This window comes from Schistocerca piceifrons, chromosome X (assembly GCF_021461385.2).
Source record: "Schistocerca piceifrons isolate TAMUIC-IGC-003096 chromosome X, iqSchPice1.1, whole genome shotgun sequence".
In the NCBI taxonomy this organism is placed as follows: Eukaryota; Metazoa; Arthropoda; class Insecta; order Orthoptera; family Acrididae; genus Schistocerca; species Schistocerca piceifrons.
The window spans coordinates 488921272-488942633 of record NC_060149.1 but is presented as its reverse complement, the minus strand read 5'-3'; positions in this window follow the sequence as shown (position 1 = coordinate 488942633).

Genomic DNA, 21362 nt, shown 5'->3' with positions numbered 1-21362 from the left:
AAGTGCCACAGGGTTAAATTATGGGTCCACTCTTATTCCTTACGTATGTAAATGACATTTCAGTTAACATTCATCAAACAAAATTGTTCCTTTAAGTAAACAATATAAGTGTTCTAATAAATCCCATTATTTAGAAAGGTACAGATGAAATTGTCAATTACATTTTTCAACGAATTATTAAGTGGTTTCTGGAAAAAAGACTCTCCTGAAATTTTGAAAAAAAAACCTCACTATATTCAGTTCTGCACAAGAAATAGTCACATCACAAACTGATGTAATACACCAACATGAGTCAGTAAACAGGGTACATGGCTCCAAAGTTCTGTGTGTACAACCTGAAGAAGTCTTCAACAGGAGTAAGTATATTACCGAGCTTTGTAAACAATTAAATTCGCCTGCTTTTGCTCTTCATGTAATTGTTGACCCCGGAAACAAAAGAATTGACCCCCTACATATTTTGCATACTCACCCTCAGTGCTGTATTGTGGAACAATTCTCTAGCACACACCCCCATTTACAATGTATGTGTTGCTCAAAAGCAACCATTACGAACAATATGTGGTATTCGCCAGCAGTCATATTGTATGTATCTCTTGAAGGAGTTATGCATTTTAACTGCACCTTCAAAATACGTATGTAAATCCAAAAATGTAATTTCAATTTGAGGAGAATAGTGATGTCTATGCCTACCAAACTAGAAAAAAATAATATTTATTACCCACTATTAAAGCTGTCAGTGGCTTAGAAAGGACTTCAATATATATCAACAAAAGTCTTTGACCATATGTCTAATAACACGAAATTCTGAAAGATAGAAAAGCAAGACTTAAATGTAAACTAAATTCATTTCTTCTGGACAATTGCTTCTAGTCTATAGGTGAATTTTCATTTAAAACGTGGTAGCCTGTAAAAAAAACTTAGTTTTTAAATGTGGTTGCATGCGCAGGACTGAATAGTTATATGTTAGATACTATTAAAACTAATTATACATTTCCTCTAAACGGATTAATTTCACTCGAAAAATCGTTCAAATTGTATATGAAACATGTAAGTACCAGCTAAGTAACTAGCTGACCTTTTAAGAAATCTACTGCTGCCGCAGTTCCTGCCACAGTTACTGCTATAGAACCAGTCATGTACATATCTTTATTTGCACGTGTCCACCCTGATGCTTTAAAACGTGTGGCGCTATGAATTCATAACATTGCACTTAGCACTCGTTATTAGAAACCACACAGATGTACAACTTGTATAAAAATAGATTGCTCGTAGTGGTCCTGTCCTATTATCAGCTCGATCACCAAACTCCGTATGATGTGACTTCTTCTGGTGTCATGTGAAGAGCTTATTTTGCTGTAGCCTAGTCGACAGTCGTATATTTCTCGTTGCTACGTTAGTCGCAGTTCTACACCAATTTCCTCACGTACTCGAGCATGTAAGACACTGGCTATACAATTTGTCGCAATCATACTGGTAGATATTTCCGAAATATTATGTGAAGAGACCATTACACTGAGGTGACAAAACTCATGGGCCACCTCCTAGTATCGTGTCGAACCACCTTTTGCCCAGCGTACTGCAGAAATTAAATGTGGCGTGTACTCAACAAGTCCTCAGAAGTTCCCTGCAGAAATTTTGAGCCTTGTTGCCTCTATAGCCGTCTATAATTGCGGAAGCGTTGCAGGTGCAGGATTTTGGGCACGAACTAACTTCTTGATTATGTTGCATAAATGTTCGATGGGATCAATGTTAGGGGATATGGCTGACCAAGCATCCAGAATATTCTTCAAACCAATTGCGAACAACTGTACCTGGAGACATGGAGCATTGTCAGACATAAAAATTCCATCGTTGTTTGGGAACACGCAGTAGATGAATCGCTGGAAATGGTCTCCAAGTAACCGGAAATAACCATTCCAATGAGCGGTTCAGTTGGACCAGAAGACCCAGTGCATTCCATGTAAAGTCAGCCCACACCATTATGAGCCACTATCAGCTTGCACAGTATATTGTTCACAACTTGGTTTGTAAGTAGGCTGTTTATGTTTTCTTATTGGCAACGTTACGTAGCGCCCAGTATGAAAATCACTGGCTATGCTGTGTGCAGTCTGTGGCTAGTTTGCATTGTTGTCTGCCATTGTAGTGTTGGGCAGCGGCAGCTGGATGTGAACAGCGCGTAGCGTTGCGCAGTTGGAGGTGAGCCGCCAGCAGTGGTGGATGTGGGGAGAGAGATGGCGGAGTTTTGTAATTTGTCATGAACTGCTATATATATATTAACGTAAATACATTGTTTGTTCTCTATTAATATCTTTCATTTGCTAACTATCCCTATCAGTAGTTAGTGCCTTCCGTAGTTTGAATCTTTTATTTAGCTGGCAGTAGTGGTGCTTGCTGTATTGCAGTAGTTCGAGTAACCAAGATTTTTGTGAGGTAAGTGATTTGTGAAACGTATAGGTTAATGTTAGTCGGGGCCATTTTTTGTAGGGATTATTGAAAGTCAGATTTCGTTGCGCTAAAAATATTGTATGTCAGTTTAAGGACAGTCGTGTATAATTTTTCTAAGGGGACGTTTCAGGTTATACGGCTTCGTGGGATCTGCGCCACACTCGAGCCCTGCCATCAGCTCTTACAAACTGGAATCGGGATTCATCTGACCAAGCCACAGTTTCCCAGTCGTTTAGAGCCCAAACGATATGGTCACGAGGACAGGGGAGGAGCTGTAGTCCATGACGTACTGAGCAAAATCACTCTCGTCGGTCGTCTGCTGCCACAGCCCATTACCGCCAAATTTCGCAGCACTGTCGTAAAGGATATGTTTGTTGTACGTCCCACATTGATTTCTGCGGTTATTTCACGCAGTGTTGGTTGTGTGTTAGCACTGACAACTCTACGGAAACGCCGCTGCTCTAGGTCGTTAACTGAAGACCGTCGACCACAGCGTTGTCCGTGGTGAGAGGCAATGCCTGAAATTTGGTATTCTCGGTACACGCTTGACACTGTGAATCTCGGAATACTGCATTCCCTAACGATTTCCGAAATGGAGTGTCCTATGCGCCTATCTCCAACTGCCGTTCCCGGTTCAGAGTCTATTTTCCCGTCGTGCGGCCATCATCACGTCGGAGATGTTTTCACATGAATCGTCTGAGTACAATTGACAGCTCTGCCTATGCTGTCCTTTTATACCTTGTGTACGCGATAGTATCACCATCATCGATACGTGCATATCGCTATCCAATGACTTTTGTCCCCTCAGTATATATGTTGCTGTTTATTCTACTATATGGTAACAGGGCTGTGGCATTACTCTTTCTTTTATTGCTCAAGATTCTGGTTAGCTGCAACAGTGCATGACAACGTCCTACAATTTTCATGCTGCATATGTAAGAGGTAAAAAAGTTAATTCACACAAGTTCTGCACAAATACAATACTAATTCCGTACTATAAACATTTTCAGAGGTTTTCAGGTATCCGTAATAAATAACCACAAAGGAAAGAGTGAGAGCCGCGCGGGATTAGCCGAGCGGTCTCGGGCGCTGCAGCTATGGACTGTGCGGCTGATCCCGGCGGAGGTTCGAGTCCTCCCTCGGGTATGGGTGTGTGTGTTTGTACTTAGGATAATTTAGGTTAAGTAGTGTGTAAGCTTAGGGACTGATGACCTGAGCAGGTAAGTCCCATAAGATTTCACACACATTTGAACATTTTGAAAGTGTGAGAACAAATTGAATATATTACTTTGTAACGATCCAGAGGGAAAAGAGCCTTAATTTTATCACAGCAGTAAAGCTAGCAGTCCTGATCAACCAATCAAACTGCAGAGGGAGAGAAATGTTTACTGAGCGTGGAACACAATAACAGTATCACAACATAGTCATAAGGTGTTCTCATTTAAAATGATTTTCGAGTAAGCATTTTTTCCACTTACATACCCCTTTACTCTAGAAGAGTTAGTAGTAAGACACTTACTAGATGTTATAAAATGAATCGACTATACTTGTAGATAACTGAGTGATAAGTAAAGTGGTAATAATACAAAACAATTAATTCTTCATGTTAGTAAAAACATATGTGTTTAAACGATAATACTCTGTAATACCAGTGATGAATAAGAGCTAATATGCAATAGTTAAAGAATTTGTGATTTTTTATTGTAACAAATTATCTTCAATGTAACTTGAAAATAATAACCAACCTCTTAACGACAGTGAACTTGTTGTAGGTATCCAGTCACATAGCGTCAAGATGCTTCGTAACTCGCTTGGTTCATTGTTTTTGCTGCCTTAAACCTCATGATGACTAGAATGGATTCGACAAACAGCTTTAACATCTGTGAAGGTAAAGTATGGATTAAAGTATGGATGATTTGTTAGTTATCACCTTTCTCTTACAATTAATACTTCAGTTCTATAGTTAACAGTTATCAGATATGTTAAATATGCTCCTATTTTTAAGACGGTGACGGAAATTTCATTTCGTTTCAGTGGAAATCAGCTTGCAGTAAGGCATGTAAACTGTCACAGTAGCACAGTCACTATAAATGGTTGTTCAAACCCCTGAGAAATGTAGAATGCAAATTCAGAATTGTTGAGGCTTTTGCTGTCATTTGTTCAAATATTGTCTGTTGGCTTCTATCTCGGAATCCCGGCCGAAATTTCTTTGGTAACTTTTCTGACGTTTCTCCAGGAAGAGTGGCTGGCATTGTCAAAGCTTCACGCTCCATTGCTGGTGGTACACTGGAGTCGAGTTCGCTGACGCAATTTATATGTAGCTGGTGCGCCTACGTCCAAGGGCTTTTCAGTGGTCATTACATCTGCAGTTCTCTCCTTGCTACCTGCAACGGTCGTTCCCTGCGGTACGGGAATCGGTTCACCCTGAGGGTTTTTTCGTTCTTGCTGAAGTTATTGTCATGTTTGTGTATTTATATAGCTTCCCTTAACAAGCGGTTGCAGTAAATCTTCTCTATAGCAAGAACTTTCGTGTCGGTGAATTTCACTATGTGGACGATCTCACACGCGCGTGCTCCGTCACGGCCTATTTTTCTACCTGTTCCAACCTGCAATGCCGCTTGTGTTCGGTGATCCTGAAGTTGATTGATCGTCCATTCATTACCAGCGTAGACTGGTTGTACACTGGAGTCGAGTTCGCTAACGCGGTTTATATGTAGCTGGTGCGCCAACGTCCAAGGGCACACGTATGTCGTATACATATATTGCAAGTGGGTCCCTTTTCTCTTTTGCCGATCTGGCACACTCTTTTGACTTCTATGTCTATTTATAAATAGCCTTTACGCCGTGTTTGCGCAACATATGGCCGATTCTGTTCTTCACTCTCGGAATGCATGGCAGAAAGGCCGTACCCGAAATTTCTTTTTCGGATGAGTAATACCGCAAAACTTCTTATGTATCTGGTGGTGTACCCGTTGCTCCTCAGGACTCTTTCCAGGTGTTGCATCTCGCTTCTGGGGCGCTGCGGTCTGGGTCTTGCTCACGCTACAGACGTGTTGATCTTGCCTCTTTCCTTAGTCGGATGCTGATTTGATACCTAGTGCAGATATCGGTCCGTGTGTGTCTGTTTTCGGTAAAACCTTGTGTCCCAGTTTTTCATCATCCCTCGTAACCAGCACATTTATAAAGGGCAGCTATTGGGTTTTTCTGCCTCCATTGTAAATTTGGTGTTGACATAGAGATTGCTCATGTGTCTTAGGAAGTCACCGTGCTGCTCCTCACCATGGCTCCACTCAATTAAGGTATCGTCGACGTAACTGTACCACACCTTAGGTTTACGAGGTGCCACGTCCAGCGTCTATGCTTCGAAATGTTCCATGAGAAAGTTGCCCAGAAATTGACTGAATATACTACTCATAGCGACATCTTCCAGCTGTTCGTAGAAGTTGCCATTCCACATTAAATAGCTCTTGGTGAGACATGCAAGAAAGAGCTTGGTGTCATTTTGCGGGAAAATGGAACCTATAAACCCACATACTCAGGAGAAGCATTGGGTGGCACTTTGGTAAATAAAGGGAAAACATCAAAGCTGACGAAGGTGTCATTTGGTCCAAATTTTAGTTTATCCAGCTTCTCAGTGAAATGTCTTGATTCCTTTATGTTTGTGTCAGTCTTTCCTACTTGCGGACTTGCGGTAGGAGCAAAGTGGTCAAGTGTTTCGACAGTCTATACATCGGTAAGCCAGGAGTGCAACTGTTCTCAATGGAATATTATTCTTATCGATCTTTGGTAAGCCATACAGCCGTGGTGGTAGGGCTTCTGTGTTGCGCAGGTTCTTCTTTAGGTCCGCCGAGAGAGAAGACGCCTCGATTAGCTGATTCGTATTCCATCCAATCCTCTCCGTTGGATGTGGCTTTAGTTTTCGGTACCTCGTCGGATCTAATAGGTCCCGGATCTCCTGCTCATAATCTTCGATCTTCATTACGACAGTTGTATTTCCCTTATCGGCAGGAAGTACAAATACACTCCTGGAAATGGAAAAAAGAACACATTGACACCGGTGTGTCAGACCCACCATACTTGCTCCGGACACTGCGAGAGGGCTGTACAAGCAATGATCACACGCACGGCACAACGGACATACCAGGAACCGCGGTGTTGGCCGTCGAATGGCGCTAGCTGCGCAGCATTTGTGCACCGCCGCCGTCAGTGTCAGCCAGTTCGCCGTGGCATACGGAGCTCCATCGCAGTCTTTAACACTGGTAGCATGCCGCGACAGCGTGGACGTGAACCGTATGTGCAGTTGACGGACTTTGAGCGAGGGCGTATAGTGGGCATGCGGGAGGCCGGGTGGACGTACCGCCGAATTGCTCAACACGTGGGGCGTGAGGTCTCCACAGTACATCGATGTTGTCGCCAGTGGTCGGCGGAAGGTGCATGTGCCCGTCGACCTGGGACCGGACTGCAGCGACGCACGGATGCACGCCAAGACTGTAGGATCCTACGCAGTGCCGTAGGGGACCGCACCGCCACTTCCCAGCAAATTAGGGACACTGTTGCTCCTGGGGTATCGGCGAGGACCATTCGCAACCGTCTCCATGAAGCTGGGCTACGGTCCCGCACACCGTTAGGCCGTCTTCCGCTCACGCCCCAACATCGTGCAGCCCACCTCCAGTGGTGTCGCGACAGGCGTGAATGGAGGGACGAATGGAGACGTGTCGTCTTCAGCGATGAGAGTCGCTTCTGCCTTGGTGCCAATGATGGTCGTATGCGTGTTTGGCGCCGTGCAGGTGAGCGCCACAATCAGGACTGCATACGACCGAGGCACACGGGGCCAACACCCGGCATCATGGTGTGGGGAGCGATCTCCTACACTGGCCGTACACCACTGGTGATCGTCGAGGGGACACTGAATAGTGCACGGTACATCCAAACCGTCATCGAACCCATCGTTCTACCATTCCTAGACCGGCAAGGGAACTTGCTGTTCCAACAGGACAATGCACGTCCGCATGTATCCCGTGCCACCCAACGTGCTCTAGAAGGTGTAAGTCAACTACCCTGGCCAGCAAGATCTCCGGATCTGTCCCCCATTGAGCATGTTTGGGACTGGATGAAGCGTCGTCTCACGCGGTCTGCACGTCCAGCACGAACGCTGGTCCAACTGAGGCGCCAGGTGGAAATGGCATGGCAAGCCGTTCCACAGGACTACATCCAGCATCTCTACGATCGTCTCCATGGGAGAATAGCAGCCTGCATTGCTGCGAAAGGTGGATATACACTGTATTAGTGCCGACATTGTGCATGCTCTGTTGCCTGTGTCTATGTGCCTGTGGTTCTGTCAGTGTGATCATGTGATGTATCTGACCCCAGGAATGTGTCAATAAATTTTCCCCTTCCTGGGACAATGAATTCACGGTGTTCTTATTTCAATTTCCAGGAGTGTATATACTACTGGCCATTAAAATTGCTACACCAAGAAGAAATGCAGATGATACACGGGTATTCATTGGACAAATATATTATACTAGAATTGACGTGTGATTACATTTTCACGAAATTTGGGTACATAGATCCTGAGAAATCAGTACCCAGAACAACCACATCTCGCCGTAAGAACGGCCTTGATACGCCTGGGCATTGATTCAAAAAGAGTTTGGATGGCGTGTAGAGGTACAGCTGTCCATGCAGCTTCAACACGATACCACAGTTCATCAAGAGTAGTAACTGGCGTATTGTGACGAGCCAGTTGCTCGGCCACCATTGACCAGACGTTTTCAATTGGTGAGAGATCTGGAGAATGTGCTGGCCAGGGCAGCAGTCGAACATTTTCTGTATCCAGAAAGGCCCGTGCAGGACCTGCAACATGCGGTCGTGCAATATCCTGCTGAAATGTAGGGTTTCGCAGGGGTCGAATGAAGGGTAGAGCCACAGGTCGTAACACATCTGAAATGTAACGTCCACTGTTCAAAGTGCCGTCAATGCGAACAAAAGGTGACCGAGACGTGTAACCAATGGCACCCCATACCATCAAGCCGGGTGATACACCAGTATGGCGATAACGAATACACGCTTCCAATGTGCGTTCACCGCGATGTCGCCAAACACGGATGCGACCATCATGATGCTGTAAACAGAACCTGGATTTATTCGAAAAAATGACGTTTTGTCATTCGTGCAGCCAGGTTCGTCGTTGACTACACCATCACAGGCGCTCCTGTCTGTGATGCAGCGTCAAGGGTAACCGCAGCCATGGTCTCCGAGCTGATAGTCCATGCTGCCGCAAACGTCGTCGAACTGTTCGTGCAGATGGTTGTTGTCTTGCAAACGTCTCCATCTGTTGACTCAGGGATCGAGACGTGGCTGCACGATCCGTTACAGCCATGCGGATAAGTTACCTGTCATCTCGACTGCTAATAATACGAGGCCGTTGGGATCCAGCACGGCGTTCCGTATTACCCTCCTGAACCCACCGATTCCATATTCTGCTAACAGTCATTGGATATCAACCAACGTGAGCAGCAATGTCGCTATACGATAAACAGCAATCACGATAGGCTACAATCCGACCTTTATCAAAGTCGGAAACATGATGGTACGCCTTTCGCCTCCTTACACGAGGCATCACAACAACATTTCACCAGGCAACTCTGGTCAACTGTTGTTTGTGTATGAGAAATCGGTTGGAAACTTTCCTCATGTCAGCACGTTGTCGGTGTCGCCACCGGCGCCAACCTAGTGTGAATGCTCTGAAACGCTAATCTTTTGCATATCACAGCATCTTCTTCCTGTCGGTTAAATTTCGTGTCTGTAGCACGTCATCTTCGTGGTGTTGCAATTTTAATGGCCAGTAGTGTACTCTTGTCGGCGTTAAGACTTTTGACAGCTTGTAACACTTCTTTCTTCAGGTCGCAAGCTGGTGGTTTTGCTAGGCGCAGTCTCCTGTTGGTTGCAGCCCTTTGACAATGGAGGGTCCCAATGGCCGCTTCAGTATTAGCGATGATATCCTCCATAGGTGTAGTTCTAGGGGTGATAATGAAATTCCCTTCCTTTTGAAGGACGGACTGTTCCTCTTTGGTCACTTGACGTTGGGTGAGGTTGACCAAGGTGTGCGGCATGTCGGGAGTCTCCGTGTCAATCTGTTTCCGGTATCTTGCAAACATTTCCATCTGGTGCTCAGTGCAGCGCTCGATTTCATTCTGCATGCTCCTGTTAGTGGTTCTGTTGATCTTGTCCCAGTCGCCTCGATGCATGCTGCTACTTAGTTAATAGAAAATATCCGAAAGTTCCTCATCCGCTCTTGCCAAGGATGTCCGTGATGCACGAATTCGCTCACGAAGAACAGCTCGTCCCATTCTGTCGTAGATACGATGTGCTTAGGCGGTGTTGCTGAGGCGCATCCATATCAGGAACTTTGGTGTGCCACCATCATCCCGTCACCGTGACGGAAAGGCGAGAGACTTAGTCCAGTAGTGACCAACTTCTTCATGGAACACTTCGAAACACGGGCGCTGGGTTTGGCACCTCGTAAGCTTGGGGTGTGGTACAGATACGTCGACGATACCTTTCCTTTGTAGAGTGGAGCCTTTGCGAGGAACCGCTCGATGTCTTCCTAAGACACGTCAATAGTTTCCACGCAAATACATAATTTTCCATGGAGATAGATAAAGGGCAACAGCTACCGTTACTAGATTTGCTGGTCACGAGGGATGGTGAAAAACTGGGACACAGCGTAGATCGAAAACCGGTACACAAGGACCGATATCTGTACAAGCTATCAAATCACGACCCGAGCCGTAAAAAAGGCAAGATTAACATGCCTGAAACGCGTTCAAGACGAATTTGAGGTCGCAGCTCCTCAAACGCGAGATGCAACACCTGAAAGGAGGTCTGAAGAGCAATGAGTAAGCCACCAGTTACATAAGAAGTGTCGGGTACTACCTTTCTGCCATACATTTCGAGAATGACGGACAGAGTCGGCCGTATGTTGCACTAACACGACCTAAAGGCTATTTACAAACAGACAAAGTAGACCAAAGAGTGCCTCATAACGGCAAAGAAGAAAATGGACCCACTTCCAATGTCGAGAGTATATCGTGTACCATAAACATATGTATATGTTGGAACGACTGGACGATCAACAAACACCAGGATCACACAACATAAGTAGCACTGCAGGTTGTGGCAGATAGAGAAATAGGCCGTGGCGGTGCACGCACTACGTCACCCCAACCACATAGTGAAATTCTTGCTGTACAAAATATGTATTACAATCGTGGATGAAGTTTCAGAGTGAAGCACTTAATAAGATCAACATTACTTAACACACATACTGCATCAGTGAATGCTAAATACTGCTTTATATGGCTTAATTAAACCAGACGCAGTTAAAAATAATAAGGCATTGTGCTCGGGACGGTTATTAGTTGATCGCATAGCATAACGTGCAGTGCGCTAGCTTGCGAGCTAGGAAGGCGATTCAGGCCCAGATTGAGTCCGCGTTGCGAATTAACGACCACGACTAGCGCACCAGCCAGCCAATGTGTGGTTTTTATGCAATTTCCTGAATAGGACCGTTGTGGGATGGTCCCCAAACTGCACCTCATAAAATATGATAAATAACATTACGTACCCACATATGGTGAAAGATGGGAACACGTATTGTAGCATGAAACACGGGCTAACATGATCGTTTTGGTGGCCCAATCGTTATTATGCTGGGAAGCATAATAATACATGGCCGTAATGAACTCCAAATCTTTGAACACGGTACACTCAACAGTCAATGCTATTGTGAAACTGTAGTCCCCCTACCACCTCTTCCCCACGTGGGTCTTTTTATGGGTGCATTTGGCCCTAATTTAATTTTTGTGGATGACAATACGCGACCGCATCGAACGACGCAGGTGTAGGAGCTCTTGGACGAAAGGCTATTCGGCGGAGTGTTCCTTGTACCACTACTAGCCATTTACTTCGCTGTTCCACTCGCAGATAGAGAGAGGGACAAGCGAGTGCCTATATGCCGTAGCTGCCCTAATTTATCTTTCTGATCTTCGTGGTCCTTACGCGAAATACACGTTGGTAGCAACAAAATCGTTCTGCATTCAGCTTCAAATGCCGACTCTCTAAATTTTCTGAATAGCTTTCCTCGGAAAGAACGTCGTCTTCCCTTCAGGGATTCCCATTTGAGATCCCGATGCATCTCCATAATACTTGCGTGTTCTTCGAACCTACTGGTTGGTTGGTTTGTAGAGAAAGGGACTAAACTACAGGGTCATCGGTCCCAAACCTACTGGTAACAAATCTGGCAGCCCGCCTCTAAATTGCTTCGATGTCTTCCTTTAATCCGACCTGGTGGCGATCCTAAACACGAGAGCTATACTCAAGAACGTATCGCACTAGTGTTCTATACGCGGTCTCATCTAAAAATGAACCACACTTTCCCAAAATTCTCCCAATAAGCCGAAGTCGACCATTCGCCTTCCTTATTACAATCCTTACACGCTAGTAGCGTTCCACATTGCCTTGCCACGTTACGCCTAGATATTTAATCGACGTGACTGTGTCAAGCACGACACTAATAATGCTGTATTTGAAAATTACGGGTTTGGTTTCCATACTCACCTGCATTAACTTACATTTTTCTAAGTATAGAGCTAGCTGCCACTCATTACAGCAAACAGAAATTTCGTCTAAGTCATCTAGCATCCGCCTACAGTACCTAAACGACAACCTCTTCCCGTACACCACAGCATCATCAGCAAACAGCCGCAGATTGCTCCTCACCCTGTCCGTCAGGTCATTTATGTATATATAGAATAATCGTGGTCCTGCCACACTTCCCTGGGGCACTTCTGACGATACCCTCGTCTCTGATAACTGATGACTATATCTTATATCAGTGCTCAAGTACCTGTCAGCTCATCAAAACAGTATCTCAATTTCTCACTTATATTGTATTCGAGCTGTGACTCTACATAAAACAAAAATACTCCGCCTGTCGAACAAGCTACTCTGTACTCTGTCGAGAGATCAACGACCTGTTGCATTCTTCTGTCAGCCTAATACCATTTGACTAAAAAAAAAATTAACGAGTGTAGCCGGTTTCCCTGTCAAACACTACAGTAATTTCTTCCATTTTTTCTCGGTTAGGCTCCTTTCTCGTCCGTTTCTCAATTAATCATGCGACGCTCATTTCCCCCACTTGCTCTTTCTTCCCCTCTCTCATTCCTTCTTTCTTACACATTGCAGTGACCATTCAAAGCTCAAATCTACCAGCATGTAATTTGTCTTTGTTGTTATACCTTTTAAGAAAGAATTCAAACTAGTGTTCCAGCTATAGCTAATACTACTGTTTCCACTGTTTATGTCGTGGTTATTTCTGAATGTTGGAGTATATATTAGACGTGAGACCTCGTATAACATGCTTGTCATAAAGAATGTAATGCGAAATATGTAGAATGGTTGGTTGGATCTAAATAAGATCTGCGGGCTCTAATCTTACCAGTGTAAATAAATCAATAAAAAAGTAGTCGATGTTCCAGTTACTACAATGACTCAATCTTTTGTTTTGCCTAAGCAAAAAAATTATTTTTCAGGACCAACTGCCAGTGACATCAACCAGAGAATGATGGTTTCATCAAGTTCCAGTTCCACGAGACTAATTTTCTAACATCACGGTGTTCGTTCTAAAGCAATTCGACCTTTAAAAAGAAGTAGATTTTGAAACCACAAACAATAAACTCCAAATAACAATGTGGAACATTATTAGAGTGTGTGGGGATTTTGTGTTGTATGAATTTTTCCAGAAATGAGACTTGTGATAGACAGATATGTAAAGGCCTACAATTTCTTAAAAAATAGTTTTTCTTCAACAAATTGCTATAAAAACACAAGAACACGCTTTGAAGGCTAGATCACATGCATCTTGGTGCAAATAGTCAATTAATGAATGACTGTTGCAGTTATCTAAATGGTTGAAACTAAATGATCAAAACGAAACAAACACTAGAGGAAGGTTTTTTGACAATAGTTTCATCTCAGTCTTCACAATACAGTGAAACAGTAAAGTAAGGTACAAAATTTATGACTAATTTTTCTTATTGTCCTAATATTGTAATAAGAGCTTCATGTGCTTTTTATTTATCTTGGTTCAGATTGTGAACAAATAATTTTGTGGAGGTATCTATGCCATTACAATTACATGAAAGGTAGCTTTTTTTCCATACATATTTCGCATCTATTATTTATGAAACATCATCATTGGCCTGTAATACACGTTAGATTCTACATATATAATAAACGCGTTATGTAGTAGTTACAGATATTGTTCTATGTTACCTTCCCTCATGTTTTTCTCTTGCTTTTTCAGAATAGAAACAACTTTTGTAGTACAAATTTTGTGACGTTAAATTACCGTTTGGTATTATTTATTATTTCCAGTGTTGCTACTTCATGTGTGTCGTCCTGGCCAAGCGTTCATTCGGCGCCCATACTTCAGTTGGCCCATTTCCGGCGTTTTTTCCCCCACATTTATTACAACACTTCACTTTTACTTTTCACTGTGTGTTATGTATGTGTGTTTTGAGTGTGCAGTGTTGCCAGCTGCAACTGTGTGTGTGTGTGTTATTCTACTTTTTGTTTTGTGTGTGTGCGTGTGTGCATCTGTGTGTGTGTTTTGTTATGTGTGAGTATGTCATTCCTTTCGAAAGCGTTCTTTTTTAATGCGTGAGTCTTCATGTGAGTGGATATTTATGTGCTTGGATATCTATGTGGGTTTGCATGTGTGTTTGTTTGTGTGTGTGTGTGTGTGTGTGTGTGTGTGTGTGTGTGTGTGTGTGTGCATGTGTGTGTTTCAGAGAGAGAGAAGAAAGAGAGAGAGAGAGAGAGAGAGAGAGAGAGAAAGACGGAGAGGAAGATTCTCTAATTATTTATTCTTGTTACATTTAACACTTCCATTTGCTATTGTTTTAGTGACTAACATGATAAGTGAGTAATTGCTTATACTCATTTGGTCATTAACTACTTGCTATTTAATTGCAAAGTCTCTGTGTATGAAAATTTTCCTGTAGTGTCTGGAACTTATTTTTCTTTTTATAATTGTTCACTCTAATAATTTTCATGTCCTGTTCCATGTTGGATAGTTAGTGTATATGTTTTATCAGCTGATCTGCAAAGGTAGAACGGCTGTTATCATACTTCATGCTTCTTTATACCGAGATTTGGAAAACCTACCTTTCGTTGTCAGATATAATTACTCACATTTTTGGTATTCAAACTGATATATACCTGATCCTTGGTATTTTTCTAATTTGCCTCTTGCTGTTTGCAACTATGACTGGATTGTGTTTCTTGACTTGTAAGCAATTTGTAATCCCTGTTTCGTTAGATGTTTACTATTCTGTGTGTTGATTTGTGCTTGTATGTTAAACTGTACCATTTCGTTCTGTTAGTCGCGTTATGAGTGTTGCTGTTTCGTGTTTGTGTATGCTGTAATGTCTGTCGGGTTCTGTGGTATTTGTGTTCCCTGACTGTTTTCACTTTTCTTTAGTTGTGTGATGATTTTTTTTTGTTAAGTCTATGTACCAAATGGGTGTTGTAGCCATTGCTTGTGGCTGTGTGTTGTATTGCTAGTAATTCTTTCTCGTAGTTTTCATTCCTGAGTGGGATATTATTTAGTCGGCGTAACATATGTCACAAGAGTGGTGCTTTTTCATTTTATGGGTGGTTGGATGTATCATGTTTAATTGTCTGTCTATTTTCATACTTCCAGCATCTTAAATGTTCTGTATACCTAGTTTTGAAATTCCTGCCTGTCATTATCAGATATTCTGATTCACGTTCTTGGCATTCTAATTGGTATATATCTGCTCCTTGGTATTTAATCTGATTTGACTCTCGTTGTTTGTAAATGTGACTGGAGTGTATTTTTGGATCTGTAAGCAGTATGTAATCTCTGTTTCTTTCCGTATTTCCTATTCTGTGTGTTGATTTATGTTTGTATATTTAACTATACCATTTGTTTCTGTTACTCATGTCATGAGTGTCACTGTTTCGTGTTTCTGTGTATGCTGTAGTGTATGTAGGGTTCCACGGTGTTGGTATTCCTCTGGTTGCTTTCATCTTTCCTTAGCTATGTTTTACTTTTGTGGTTGAGCCTTTGTACAATCTGGATGTTGTAGTCATTGTTTGTGGTTATGAGCTTATTGTTTGAAATCCATTTTCATAGTTTTCTTTGCTGAGTGTGGCACAGAAAAGCTAATTTTTACTTTTATGTGTGGTTGGATGTAGCATATTGCATAGCTGTTCCCACGCTTCCATCTTCTTATATGTTTTGTATACTTAGTTTTGAAATTCCTGTCTGCCATCGCCAGATATACTGATTCATGTTCTTGGTATTCTAACTGGTATATACCTGCTCCTTGGGGTGTCTCTTGTTGTTTTGTAAATGTGACTGCGGAGTGTTTCTTAATCTTTATTTTATGTTTAATCTTCAGTTGTTTATCTTCTATGCTTTTTGTGTGTTGATTTGTGTTTGTATGTTAAATTGCACAATTTTTTGTGAATCATGTTACAAGTGTCACTGTCAGATGTTTCCGTGTGCGCTGTAGGGTCTGTCGGGTTCTGTGGTGTTGGTACTTCTCTGATTGTTTTCACCTTTCTTAACCTGTTTTTGGCTTTTGTGGTTAAGTCTTTGTACTATGTGGGTGTTATAATAATTGTTTGTGGCTATCAGTTTATTGTTCGTAAGTCTTTTTCATAGTTTTTGTTGCTGAATATGATAGTATTTAGTTGTGTTACATGCTATAGGTCCGCTTGTTTTAGATTTCGTTAATGGTTTGGTGTAGGCTGTATTATTGTCTGTCAGTTTTCTTTCTTCTAGCATCTCATATGTTCTGTGTACCTAGATTTAGAAATCATGCCCATTATCATCACATATACTCATTCACATTCTTGGTTTTCTGACTGGTATATACCTGCTCCTTGATATTCATGTGGTTTGTCTCTTGTTGTTTGCAAACGTGACTGGAGCGAGCATCTTGATCTGTAAGCAATGTTCAGTCCCTGCTGTAATATATTTGTTATTCTGTGTTGATTTGTGTTTGTATGTTAAAGTGAACAATTCTTTGTTTCAGCCGTGTAATAAGTGTTATTGTTTTGTGTTTCTGTGTGTGCTGTAATATCTGTCGGTTCTGTGGTGTTGGTATTATCTCACTGTTTCCATCTCTCGTTAGTTGTGTTTTGCTTTTGTGGTTGAGTATTTGTTCTATGTGGGTGTTATAATCATTTTTGTGCCTATGAGTTGTAATGTTTGTAATTAATTTTCATAGTTATCTTTGCTTAGTGTAATATTATTTAGTCTGTGTAGCATGTGTCACAGTATCGCTAATTTTTAATTTTATGGGTTGTTTTATGTAGCAAATATAATTGTATGGCTGTTTTTGTACTTGTAGCGTCTTGTATGTTCTGTATACTTAGTTTTGAAATTCCTGCCTGTCATCATCAGATATACTGATTGAGGTTCTTGACATTCGAACTGGTATATATCTGCTCCTTGGTATTTATGTGGTTTGTCTCTTGTTGTTTGCAAATGTGATTGGAGTGTGCTTGTTGATCTGTAAGCAATTTGCAACCATGGTTCTTTAGTATATTTGTTATTCTGTGTTGCTTTGTGCTTGTATGTTAAAGTGAAACATTTCATTGTGTTCGTCATGTAATAAGTGTTACTGTTTCGTGTTTCTATGCACGCTGTAATACCTTTGGGTTGTGTGGTCCTGGTATTCTCCCATTGTTTTGTATGTTGATTTTTGCTTGTATTTTAAATTATACCATTTTTTGTTAGTCATGCCATAAGTGTTACGGTTTGGTGTTTCCGTGTGCGTTGTAGCGTCTGTCTGGTTCTGTGGTGTTGGTATTTCGCTGATTGCTTTACCTTTCTATACCTGTTTTGGCTTTTGTGATTAAGTCTTTGTACTATGTGGGTGTTATAATAATTATTTGTGGCTATGAGTTTATTGTTTGTAAGTCTTTTCCATAGTTGTTGTTGTTGAATGTGATAGTATTTAGTTTTGTAACATGTTATAAGTCTGCTAATTTTAGATTTCGTTAGTGGTTTTGCGTAGGCAGTATCTTTCTTTAGTTGTGTTTTGCTTTTGTGGTTGACTATTTGTGCTATTTGGGTGTTATAATCAATTTTGGTGCCTATTTCCTGTATTGTTTGTAATTATTTTTCATAGTTATCTTTGCTGTATGTAGTATTGTTTAGTCTGTGTAACATGTATCACAGTATCGCTAATTTTTAATTTTATGGGTGGGTTTTTGTGTGTCATATCATGAGTGCTACTGTTTTCTGTTTCTGCATGTCCTGTAGTTTCTGTGCTGTTCTGTGGTGTTAATGTTATCCAATTTTTTTTTTCATTTTTCTTTAGTTGTGTTTTGATTTTGTCGTTGAATTTTTATACTAAGTAGGTGTTACAACAATTGTTTGTGTCTATGGTTTGTATTGTTTATAATTGTGTTTCATCATTTTGTTTGCTGAGTGTGAAATTATTTAGTCTATGTAACGTGTGTCATATGGCAGTTAATTTTTGATTTTGTGAGTTGTTTGATGTAGCATGTATAATTTTATGTGGGGCTGTTGGCTTTCTGAAGATGTGTGTATTGTTGTGTCTCTTTATTTTTAGATTGAAGAAATGTATTTGCTCTTTCTCATTCTTTTTCCATAGTGAACTGAATATATGTACTTTTTATGTCTTTGTGAAGTTTATCTATTTTCTCTGTTGCTGCTTCTATCATATAGATTATGTCATCCATGTATCCAAACCAGTGAACAATTTTGTGTCCTTTTCCTGTGATGACTGTATCGGATTTTGTGTTGTCTGTGTGGTTGATGAGTATGTTTACAATGTACCTGATACTGACAATCCATTTAGATTGCATCTCTTTGTAAGTAAATTTCCTTTTCAAATAATAAGTAATTTTGGGATGTAACTGCTTCAAGGGCTTTGATTATTTCACTAATGTTGTCTACAGGTATTTTTTGTATGTCAGCAGGTTTTCTTCGGGTAGTTTTATTGTGTTTGTGATAGATGTCGAGGTGTACATGTTCTCTGTGTTGAGAGAGATAGTGCTGCTGTTTGTGGAATACGTAAGTTTTTATTCGTGTTATGAATTCATTTTTGTTTTCGAATGTTCTGCTGTCCATTTCATAGTGTTGCATTATGTGTTCTTTAATGTATTTTGCCACATGTTATGACGGTACATTCATGAAATTAGCAACCAACCTCACCAGAATAAGGTATTTGTGAACCTTGGGTTGGCTTTGAAGTGTTGACGTTTTTGGATTCTTCTCTTCGATGTACTGTTTTTGTTTATCTGTGAGTATGCGTTTGGTGACATTGAGGTTGTTTTTTTGTGTGTTTATAAAAACATGCTGTTGGGTCAGATTTCAGCCTTGTCATATTGCTAAAGGAGATGAAATCCTTGTTTTTTTTCCCATATATTGTCCTTTACTGGTCGGTGCTATGCCGTTCCCTTTATCAGCTCTTCTGCCTATGATGTTATTAGAGTGTAATTATGCATCTAATGTCTTATTGGTGTTGTTTCCTATTTGAAGTTTCCTGTTTTGCTCTTTCTTTGCCACTGTGGTTACGTTTTATTATTTCTTCCTTCAATAGTTCTCGTGTTAGCCCAATGTTTGCAGTGTTATTTCCTTGTTTCTGTTCCTCAGTGAGGATGGTTTCTGTTTTCTACAATCATACCTTCTATATCAGTCTTTGTACTGATGTTGTGTTTGAGCTCTTTCTCTAATAGCTGTGTTTCTTTCTCTGTTAGTCCTCTCTCTGTGACATTTATTATTTTTGGGAATTTGTGGTGGTGAGTATGTTGCACTTTCTTGTGGTTTTTTCTGGGTATTTTTGTTAGTGAATGTTCCTATGTTTCGTTTGTATTTGTTCAGTTTACATTGGAATGCTCTTGCTGTAATGTGTTAAATTTTCTGTATTACGTTGATCATCACCACTGGGTTGTTGATAAAGCTAACCCAAGGTTCTCAGTTGGCAACACTACTACTATAAACAGACAACTGTTGAATACACAATGAAAAATGCTAGTGAAGTGATGTAATAAATGTGGTCGAGAAAAGCTAGGAAACGGCCATCTGGAGTATAGGGACCGAATGAAAACATCTCCAGGACCACACACATGGACTAGCAAAGTTGGAAATCGTAAGTAACCTCAAAAAATAATTTAACTTCACAAAACGTATGCTACAAAAGTTGTCTCTAACGTGAAAAACAAGAGAAAAACATGATAATACGTAACATAGTGAAATATATATATATATATATATATATATATATATACATATTACATGCTACTAAAGATGCTTCATTAATAAAAGAAGCGAAACGCCTCGACGAAGGAACTAAGAAGAGACGACGGAAAACGAAAAAAAAAAAAACGCGAAAAGAAATTTATTTTCAGAAGCTCTGTGAGAAACATTCACTTTTGAGTGCTTTTTTTATCTACACACATCAGTTGCTAGAAAACCAAGTGAACTTTAAAGATTGTCTGTCAAGAGATAGGAATCTCAGGCAGTTACATACCATAAACTACTCTTTCCAATCTGGTGATGATACAGTCCATTTCAAATGCGTTCCATTACACAATCACACTCTGGTAGTAGCTACAGAAAAATAAGCAGAGAAGAATGACTAGAGAGCTCTTTACTGAGACATTGATGACAAGCGTTATCATATCGATAGTAACGCCATTTCTGTTTACTATGACGATAGAACGAACATTCTGTTATATTATTATATGAGTATTCGATGCTGTAATTACACAGGTTAAATTCTGATAGTCAATTTCACAGCACCATCTTTAAGAATTAGGCCCTATCTTCTGACTGTTTGGACATAGGGAAGATCATTATTGAAAAATTAATCTTTCAGTTAGATAGAAAGTTTTAACCTACAGTTATCTCTTCAGATTTTCCTATGATGTTTCCCCTAACTCACTGTTCACAGTAAAATATTGTTTACCAGAAAAATGAAATGTTGTAAAATGATAAATAGCTGCATTATTGGTTAAAAAATCGTTTAGTTTATGGCTATATACTGAGTTGTTTATCACAGATTTCTATATTTGGTGAGACAACAATACTAACACAACAATTCTAGTATATTAACCATTACACAACCAGTACTAATAGTAATAATAGTAGAGAATAAAAGATATATAGATGTGTAACACCAGCTCTAGTATATTAACCATTATACTTGATAAGCTAGACAGATGTGATCATATTTCAAACAAAGTGCATGCATTTATATTTCCTTGCTTAATAGTTTTCGTTCACCAATAACTTTAATTTTAGTGTAAAAGAATATTACTGGAATTTAATCTGCTGCTAAAGTGGCCAGGTTTTTTGGAGATCTTGACTGATATTCTATTGAGTACGAATAGTGTACATAAATATTTTTGCTGTTGTATCTTTATATTAAATATTATAAAGTTAATAGTGTACTGATAACGGATTAGCAATTGTAAAAACTATTTTGTTAACATAATTTGTAAGATTTCTTATCTATGCTCATTTCAGAAATGTGAATGTAGTTGCTGAAATAAATGAATTTAAAATTTGCCGTTTTCTCGAAGTCAGATGCAAAAAGCAAGATTATTCCCTTTTCTCTAATTCTCCAAATGATATAATTTTTCATAGAGTGTTATTTTTAATATACTTGTCTTTCGGAAATGTTATATAGAACATTATTTAGGTAGACATTCGTAGAGCATACAATTACACAGCAAAAATCTAATACAATGGTTAAACTAACTTTTAAACTTTTGATAACTTGAGCTGCCTTTATGCGACACAAGAGTTCCAAAATTGTACAACTGGAGCCGCAGAGTCGAGC